We start from the raw sequence: 10142 nt of genomic DNA, 5'->3' as shown, positions 1-10142 counted from the left end.
CTTGGTAACCCATAGCAACCACTCAGAGATTTGTTTTTGATATTCAAGCTGCGTTAGGCTAATCAAAGCTGATTGGTTAGTATATTTTTCTAGACTGGAGCACTTTGCACCAAAAGGGTTTGTAAACAATGCTCCCCACAACAGATTTCTCTATACCACAGAGTTGCTGTGCCTCCGATTATGTACAATGGTCTTTTGACTGAATGGGAAAAATTTCGAATATAGAATTAATTAGATGGCTTTTAAAATATACCTGTCAGCTGCACGTTAATAGATACGGTAAAATGGGAAACACTATAGTTTTCTATGTGAGGGCACGACATTTAGAATTCATACAAGAACACTAATTGCTTACATCTCATTAGGATTAGCATATGAGTGGTCATTTTTGATGATTAGCTGCAGGGCCCCTGAAAAAGATCTCTGGAAACCCCACATCAACCAAATAACTGTGACAGCGCCACTGGGACTTCAAATGCCACCTCTAAAGTGACCTGAGGATTAGCAAATCTCGAACTGGGAGACAATTGTAAAGAACAGCACCCCTCTTCTTTTGCCAATGCTGGATGTTAGTGCTCTGCATTAGAGAGCCTGGTACCAGACTACAAATAGCCCCCCACTACAGGGAATGCTGGGAAATCCTTAACACCTTTCTGCTAAGACACACTCTACTCCCATAGTCCAAGTAATAACCCCTTAAAGAAAAAGAAAATGTATTTTTACTTGGGGGTGCCAAAAGTTGGTGATTGATCTACTTACCCCGGGTTGATGCTCCTATCAGCAGAAAACTGCACCGGCCCGGGGTGTCATTTAGACTTTAAACCCCCAAAGGGGCCAGCCACCACTGTTTGGAAGCCACTCCATTTACATTGCTATCAGGGCCGCCATCAGGGGGGCACAGGGGGTACTCCTATACCATGCTCGGGCCTAAAGGGGGGCCCGGCTGTGCTGCACTTTTCAAAATAGCAGGGCCCCCTTGACAGTGCCAAAGCCGTGCCACTTCCTCCTGAACCAGCAAAAAAGCTGAAGTCCTGAACCGGCAAAAAAGTCGAAGTCCCGAACCACCGAAAAGCCGAAGTCCCCGATCACAAAAGAGCCGAACCGCCGAAGTCCCGAAAAGACCCGAAGCCACGAAAGGAGCCGAAAGTTGAAGTCCTGAAGCCGCAAAAAGATCCGAAGTCACGAAAGGAGCCGAAGCTGAAGTCCTGAGTTCAGTTCTATTGAACACCAATGTGTTTTTTGTTTTAAACTCCTTAGGCAAAAATGTATTACTTTAATACGCTATAGGCCCCTGCCACCAATGTTTTTTAAAAAAAATATTCTCTGGGGTCCCAATGTTTTTTTAAAATGGTAAGGGGGGCCCTGGGGTCAAATTTTTTTTTACTTATGGGGGGCTCTAACCACCAATGATTTTTTTTAAAAAAAAAAACTTTTATGGGGGGCCCTAGCGCCAATGTATTTTTTTTAACTTATAGGGGGGGCCCTGGTCACCAATTATTTTTGGGTGGGCGGGGCCCATAAAAAATTTTGTTATACTGGGTCCCGTGATTTCTAATGGCTATAACTGCTATGCAAGAACCTCCATTTTACTACCAACATTTTTGCTGGCATTTAAGAATTAAAAAAAAAAAAATCTCAAAATTTAGAGAAAAAAAGTATTTTATATCTTACCCAGCATTAGCACCTGCTAGGAGTGCATGAAAACAAAGCCTGCTTGGCACCGCACTTGTTTCACAGCATGCTTTATACGGTGAAAAATCGAATTAATTATCACAGTAACGTATGTTTGTGGAACAGCAGGGTCATATACTCTTATGCTACAGGGGTGCTGTGTGCTCATGTAATTACATTTCCTCTTAGCATTATATATAGTTATAGAAAAAATAAATTCAAGATTGATCGCATTTGCTAGAAAAAAACCCAGATACTTTGATTGTTTATGGGCAGAGACCAAATAGAGGGAAGGAAAAAATATGGCACAGATTTATTGCTGAAATATGCCTGTTCTCAGAATTAAAGAAGGGGAGGACACAGCGTTGCGTGCCATCTTTCCTAGTGCTATTTTTAGCAGTGATATATGTGAAATAGGATTTTTTTTTCCCTTTGTCAGGCAAATCAAACATGAAGCTGTTCTCATGGCTAGGGATAGCTAATACAAGGAGGAGCCTCCTGCATTTTTGTTTTGCCTGTCCTGAGCAATAGACATAACCAGCTAACTAGGGAAACTGAGGAGTGATCTGGTTAGTGCAGGTCAAACCGGGAAAGGTAATGGGGTGGGAGGTGAATGGTGCCTCACCCGGTATGAAGCCAAACCTCTTCCTGCCACGTAGCTTGTCCTTTCATCATACCGGATCCCCAGACTGGTGTCGAGACATGATACTTGTACCTGTGTATATACAGATATGATAAATAAAATGAGCAAAGTATCTCTAAGGAAAATAAAAAAAAGGCAACATCCAAACATGAGAAAAAAAATCCAGGGCGAAGGGAGGTGTTGGTCTGTCCCCACCCCTGGCAGGCTGCTCGAGTCAGTCCCTTACTAGTGCTGTGTCACGCACATTCACAAGGCGTATCCTCGCCAACACATTAACCTCTTCACTGCAACAGCTTGTAGCAGTCACATAAAAAAACTGCAGGTCCTAAATCTGGAGGATACACCCTGTTAGCTGTATAAACTCTGTCGCTTAATACTAAATACTCTAAGTACCGTTAGGGTTGCCACCTTTTCTGGAAAAAAATACCGGCCTTCCTATATATATATATCTTTTTTCCCTATTAATAACATTGGGATCAACCTTCATTTTTACCGGCCAGGTGGCAACCCTGAGTACAGTACGAGCATCTTTGCAGATCTATTTGTGTTTGGTCAGGACCGCAGTATAACATGCATATTTCTGATGCCCTTACACTGTACATGTTCTGGACATCTGCAAGGGATCCAGTCTGGGGTAAAAAGTAAGCAATTCTATCCACTGGAGGTGGTTCCAAACATCTACTGAATTACAATGCCCTTCAAGGAGCTGTAAAGGTCCCCATAGACGCAAAGATTTTTCTTTGGTGAACAACCGATTTTAGTGCAAACCAATCCGTCAAATTATCGTGAAGTTAGTGGGAATCAAACGATCCTGCATCTTACGATTTTTCGTCCGACATCTGTCAGGGCCAAGCAGGCAGCTCCCCGCAGTTTTCCTGGCTTCAACTAGACGACATCGCTTGAAATGGTCTTTTTAGTTGATGGACAAATCGTCAGTCACCCCAAAGAAGAGGCAATTAGTCGCCGGGCGACTAAATCTCCCCGAATCTCACAGTCTGACCCTACCCTTAAACGATCGTTTCAAGATAATCTTGGTCTCACTATAATGAAAAGATCTTTTAAAAATCTTTACATCTATGGCCTGCTTAACTGTGTTGTGTGTGTGCGCGTGTAGTAGGGCAAGTTAGGTGCTATGGGTGAACACTATCGTGATATTTGAAAGTTGTAGTTCAAAAACAGCTGGATAGCAGGCTTACTGATATCAAACCTGTTATCATTAACGGCAGCCCACAGTGAAGATACAGGGTTTGTGCACCCTCCTCCCCCACTGAAATAGGGACTTTATCAAGGGTATTTCAATGGAACGAATTTTGATTTTCTATCAAATGAGTTGCCTCTGATGAAGCAGTTGGAGAATCTGTCCAGAGTAACAAACTAAAGAAAAGATTTTAAAGGATTCGGTTTATGAGAGCTTTATAAACACTGGTCTTATTAGTTCCAGAGAGGCTGGCGTGACATTAAATGGGCCACTGGAAAATAATATTAGCCCAGTGCAGAGGGATGTTTGTGAGTTTTGAATGTGACAGACAAGGGCGCAAGCCAGCCAGTAAAAACAGCCTCCCTTCCCCTGCTTTCCTGGATCGGAAGCCCCACGAGGATTGCTAGCTAAAGCTAACCAGATTCAAATTCCCTAAAACTCCAAGCAGATCTTTTTTTTTTTTTTTTTCAATGAAAGGGATTTGTAGCTACCCTCCATGAAAATACCACCCTGACTCTAGGCAACCCCCTATTTTGTCCTTCTCTTCTGCATCCCCAGCTGCTTTTGACCCAGAGCCCCCCACTAACTGCACAAGGGGGGGGGGGAATAGGACAGGAAAAACAAGAAGCTGAGGGGGTGGAGCTACCAGTTAGATCCACATTCCAATTTCACCCTTCCCCCTGCCCTGTGCTCACGGTCTGAAAAGAAAAGGGTTGGGCTAGTTCCAGCACTTATGCCCCTGCTACAGGGCTCGTAATTAGAATCATGACCCCCCCCCTCCCCACCAATCCTTTGAAAAGAATAGGACAGATATTTCAGTGGGGATGGGGGTGACTATCCTAGGTCAGTGATTAAAATAACAAAAATCTGAATTATACAGTCATAAAATTATCTGTCTTCCTTGCTTGGGAAACTTTGAGATCCACGTGCGTCTTGCATTCGATTTCTCAAGGTGAGAATATTATGCTGGTGTTTCATGGGACAAATTCCAGGGTAAAGCCTCACCCTGATTTACAGGCATATACAGTGCTGCAATGTATAAAATTAATCAAGGGGCTGTGCTACAAGTCATCATACAAATGCAGGTACAAGCACATTCCCTGCAGATCTTAGTGGGAAAGGAAGATTGTGCTTATGGCAATGCAAAATCCTTCACAGTTTTATTTTAGAAGGATTTCCTTGATCCTTCCGACAGAGCCTCGGAACACATTGGCGATTGCTTAAAGTGATACTTACACCAACAAATTTAATCTACATTAAAAGTTAACTATAGGTCATGTTGATCGTTTTTCGCTGAAAACTCTGCTTTTGTGTCACTTGAAGTTCCTAAACCTGACTGTTTTGCCAACCTGACTGTCAGTTAAGGTGGCCGCAATACACGGAGAGATCCCTAGGGCCCAATGATCGGATCATAACGACGGGTAAACGGGTGGTCGGATTGCGGGACCACATCAACGAACAGATGGGGTCCAGGATCCAAGGGATTTTTAGTCCCAACTTTTGGCCAACTTTCGGCCAGATATCGATCGGGGAATTCCGTCGGAGGGTCCCGTACACGGGCCAATAAGCTGCCGACTAGGTCTGTTGGCAGCTTTTATCAGCCCGTGTGTGGCCACCTTTAGAGTTTCTAATGCTAACGGACTACTGCTGCACAAATATGGCAGCCCCCTCATAGAGGAACAGGGTAGTAAGAAAGGTAATGTAAAAGCATCAGGCAAATACTTGTATGGCAAAATTATAAATAGCATTCAAAGACAATGTTATGATAGATAATAAAAAAAGGTTATTTTCTGATGTCAGTATCTCTTTAATGAGAGAAGTCTCGGCTGATTTCATCGGATACGCGGAAACGTTACGGATTTTCCCCAAAAGTGTGCTTAATAAGGTGTGACGCATCATTTATTTTGTTGTCAGGACTCCAGGCAGCACTTGGTTTAACTGTCCTGCTTCTGATTTACGTCTCTCAAAGACAGGGACAGACTCATTGCTGGGGAAAACGACACATATCATCAGCAATGGTGGTGGTTTTTGCATTGCTGCACTGCAGAGACAGGGTCCTAAGATTTCACTGCAGCCTAGGATTTTGCCTTGCTGAATCTGTGTGGCTTTTCTCACAGCCCTCGTGTTCACGGACTCCTGATCAAATTGAACATAGATAGGGACGTTAGACTGTAAGAGACCAGCCTCACATCTGTAAAATAAATGCAAAGCTGTGCCGTATAAAGGTTAATAGAAAATATTGCATTGAAAAATATAGCTTACCTCATTTGGATCTATCATAAAACATAACTATGTCTTTACACTGGTTCTGAAACAGTCGGAACCCCGCCAAAACATTTTGGGGTTTCCCTTTATGGCCGAATACTTGGCCCTCGCCCAGATATACACAGAGTAATTATATTATTAAAAATTAGATAATGTTTTATTAACAAAAGACTAATGTTTCGGTCTCTCCTTTGAGAAACGTTAGTCTTTTGTTAATAAAACATTATCTAATTTTTAAGTCCTGAGAGTGCGGACCTTCTTTACTGAATAATTATATATATATATATATATATATATATATATATATATATATATATATATATATATATATATATATAGTTTATCAAGGACCCGCACTCCTATGTTTCATGCAAAAAATCCGTATTTATTCTTACTTGTGCATCCAACGTTTTGGCCAGTATTCAGGCCTTTATCAAGGAATACAGGCCGAAACGATGAATGCACAAATATGACTAAATACTGAGTAAGGGTCCTTGATAAACTCTACATGTCTAATTTTGAACCAGCACCCAAAGTGGATTCAGACTGGATTTGAGTGTGAGGCTTATATATATATACACATCTATGTATTGTGTTTATTCTACCGCTGTTTCTTTTATTGCACTGATGTTGCTGGTTCTCCGTTGACCAGGCAAGGTCCATTAGTAACAGTAGTAGATATACGGATCCGCACACACACTATTATCTGCAGTAGGGGACTTGGCCCCTCTTTTTATTATTATATCACCAGTATGGTCAACATTTGGGGGGGTTTAACCTCATATACATATATATATATATATATATATACATATATATAAAGATATAAAGTATATACAAAAGTCATGAATATCTTGTAAATGATATCCTTATAAACGGTGACTAATGATGTCATCAGTTATAAACGGTGAGTAGTGATGTCATTTGGCTCACTAAAACTTGTGTATTATAATAAAGTACCCGATATTGTAAAATATGAGGATATTAGCAGTTACCTGGGAGTTCTGTGACCCGTGTTTTTATATAGTCATGAAACTCCTCGGTAACTTATAATATCCTTATACAAAAGGGGTATTTTATTCACTATATAAATACACCCAGGGCAATACATAACCATGCCCCTAAATTTGAACCCCAGTCTAGTCCCCACCAGCCCCTGAGTGGGAGGAGGAAGCTGCCTCACAATTTTGGGAAACAGAAGAGATTTTAATGCTAAACAAATGCCTCCCGCCACAAATACACTAGCCAATCACAGCTGCCACTAGAGGCGCCGTCTCGTAGCAACCAATGGCCTTTCTCGTCAGTATTACCTTCCCTGGGGCAGCACCCACAATAGGAATAATGCCCCTCAGCAAATTCCGCCATTACAGTCCGAGATGATCTTAGTACCAAGTCCACGTCCCTATTTATATCATTGGTGAAATAGAGCCTCCCCCACCCCAAAGATCCCCGGCTCCGGCAGCAACCCGTGTAACAGGGGCATTCATATTAATACGATATAGTCACTTATGAATGGAAGTGGAAAAAAAAAAAAAGAAAAAAAATATAGCCGCGTTGAATGACACACTGTACGAACAGCATCAACCACTCCTCTCAGTGTCTCTCCTGTAACTGTGGGAAAACCAGTCAGAATCTCTGGTGTCTCAAGGTCTTGTCACCGCCCAGCGCTGATTGACGTCCGCAGCCGCCCAGTAGGCGTCGAGGTCGTTTCCCTTCAACCAATAGAGGCGCCGAATGTAGGCGTGGCTACCAACTCCTCCCCTTGTTCCCGCTGCCCCTGCCGCCGGACCCTGGGATCCCCGTGTGGTCAGTCGCGTTTCCGCCTGTGGAGGCAGCAAGTCGTCAGGGGGGGAGGGGAGGCGGTGTTGAGCGGTTGTCGATGCGGATTGGGGGGTGGGGGTAGTTCCTCTCACACTGAGCAACGGGGTAAGGGGGGTGGTGGGGGGGCCGCTGGCATGGTACCCTGAACGCTCACCCCCCAAGCACAAACATTCTACCTGGGAGTCTCAGCGGCGCCGCCTGACGCTTGGAGCTGGGCTGTGAAGCTCAGGAAACACCGCGGCTTCACTTGAGGCCTACAAGTTTATTTTTCGTTGTGGGATACTTTGGGACTGTTGTTTATTGACGGAACTAAGTCGTATAGGCCGCTCCAAGAGCGGGTAAGTACTGCAGGGCCTCTGCCTGACCCACTGGCCAACATATTTACCCTCAAATAACCCTTTCCTATTGGGTAAAAGTGCTCTGTGCTCCTCTCGACTCTGCACAACCCCCTGAGTTTTGCACAAGTGTGAGTGTGTGAATTCCACTCTGTATTTCTTACACTCCACGCTCAGATCTGGGAACAACTTTGTTTTACCATGGACATTGTGTGCTCTTTATATTCCATGATTGTACCTACACATGCCAACTTTCACCATGTCTCTACAACAGCTCACACAATACATTAGGGATTATATATATATATATATATATATATATATATATATATATATATATATATATATATATGTGGGGGTACAGAGTGTTCTAGTTCAGCAGGAGGGGGAGCAGGGTACACAAGCCGGAGACCTACAGATAGTTTTCTGTAATGTTAAAAGTAGACCCACAAAGACACAGCTCTCTGCTAAGGGATGCCATGCTTGTGGGGGTGTCTCTGGATCTCCCATCTTTGTGTTTTTGGAATTGTCCACTGTTACTGTGTTGTTGTTAATAGGGAATGATCCAATCTGCTTTGGTGGGGGGATTAGGGTGTTATATAGGTGAAAGTTGTGCGTGTCTCGCATGATACCAGAGTGCCCGAATAAGATTCACATCTTCATATATGTTTTGTAGCAGGACTATACGTGCCTTGTTTTTTCCCCTGTGGGTGGACAGACAGTCAAAAAAAATACAACCCTTGCCCTCAAGCTTCATTTCAGTGGCAAACGACTTGTATTCTGAGTTGATGTAGTTGTTCGTGTATTAGGGAGCGGAGAGCAAAGCAGGGCTATTCTCCTGTCATCTAGGACTAGGGTTGCCACCTTTTCCGGAAGAAAAAAAAAAAATAATATATATATAATTTTTTTCCCTTTTAATAACATTGGGATCAACCATCATTTTTACCGGTCAGGCCAGTAAAATACCGGCCAGGTGGTAACCCTATTGAGGAACCATGTTTCTTTTTAAGTGTCTCGGTTGTTAGCTTGGCTGTTTGTGGGGGCCATAAAGCATTTTTTTTTTATTGGGGTGGTGCAGCCCTGCATTTCCTTGTTTCTAAGTTACTGTGTTATAAATATGGTGGTTTAGTGTAGGTGATGGTGTATGTGGCGTGCCTAACTTTGCTGGATTATGCAATGCTCTTAAAGGCATATGATTAACAAGGCTTCATTACTGTGGGATCTCCCTAGGTTTGTGTTTATCTAGGGTTGCCACCTGCCCGGTATTTTACCGATCTTGCCGGTAAAAATGATGTGTGATCCCAATGTTATTAATAGGGAAAAAAGATACATTTGTAGGAAGGCCAGTATTTTGGTGGCAACCCTACATATACTTTAATATAAGAGCACGGAGAGCACTTTTTATGAAGCTGTACCATACCTCTGTTTATACATTTTTGTGCTTTTTGTACTTCTGTAGCTATTGCTGCAAATAAAATTATTGCAGCATTGAAAAAAAGAGGTAGGGGAGAGAGATATTTTTGAAATTGACACCCCCTTCATAATCTCTGTCTGTACCTGGAGGCAGTTGCAAATTCACACCTACCCATCCCCCCCCCCCTTGAACAAGTATTCAAGAGGAAGAATCTGCCGTCCCATTTTATCCTCCATTTCTATTGTAACACCAAGCAAGCAGGAGGGTGGAGTTCAGGCCCTGAGATCAGATTTTGTCTTGAAAAGAATAGCATTTTTAAAAAGAAAAAGCCACAGCAGAGAATTCTTATTTAATTCAATAATAAACTGTAGCTTTAACAGCTGGGAATGGTTTGTAACTTATTTCAGTGTATGATGCTTTCACTTTCTGCACCCTAAATGGTGATATTTTGTTGAAACTGTTTTTGGCTCGTCTCAAGGTCTTTTCGCCTGCATACCACCATCCTTCCCTTGGCTATAAACTCAATTTCCAATAGTACAGACTTACAATCTTCCCTGTTTACATGATGGGCAAAGAGGTGTGTTAGGTTGGATTTTTAAATAAATATATGTACCTGTAGTACATTTATTTTGGAAGCCTACGCATTTTTCAGAGATTCTATAGATTTCAGGTTTTTTCAATATTTTGAATATTATGCATCCGCTTATTAAATTCAGGAACGAGGACTCAAGCTCATGCCTGTATATTTAGGAAAACATTGCCTATACACTTTATCCAGTGCACTATTTCAACATT

At 42.5% G+C, this 10142-nt stretch overlaps 1 protein-coding gene and 1 long non-coding RNA gene across 5 annotated transcripts in view; one reads left to right on the top strand and one right to left on the bottom strand.

The window, feature by feature from the left end:
* Positions 1 to 5295: 5295 nt before the first annotated feature.
* Positions 5296 to 7670, bottom strand: LOC121393372. The gene is made up of 2 exons (XR_005961031.1): positions 7088 to 7670; positions 5296 to 5648 (listed from the first exon to the last, which is right to left on the bottom strand). It is a non-coding gene; the product is annotated as an uncharacterized LOC121393372 (long non-coding RNA).
* Positions 7671 to 7720: 50 nt separating this feature from the next.
* The window catches only part of LOC495433 (histone-lysine N-methyltransferase SETD5), an 81382-nt gene continuing 78960 nt past the window's right edge, over positions 7721 to 10142 (top strand). For 2 of the 4 annotated variants that reach the window (XM_041561761.1, XM_041561760.1), the window contains exon 1: positions 7722 to 7936. The gene's annotated coding sequence lies outside the window, so the exon portion shown is untranslated. Of the gene's footprint in view, positions 7937 to 10142 lie in introns of all 4 variants that reach the window. The other 2 variants (XM_041561763.1, XM_041561762.1) reach the window with 2 other exon arrangements.

Source organism: Xenopus laevis, chromosome 4S, assembly GCF_017654675.1.
Source record: "Xenopus laevis strain J_2021 chromosome 4S, Xenopus_laevis_v10.1, whole genome shotgun sequence".
NCBI lineage: Eukaryota > Metazoa > Chordata > Amphibia > Anura > Pipidae > Xenopus > Xenopus laevis.
Note: the sequence above shows the minus strand (reverse complement) of the source record. Positions and strands in the feature narration are given on the sequence as shown.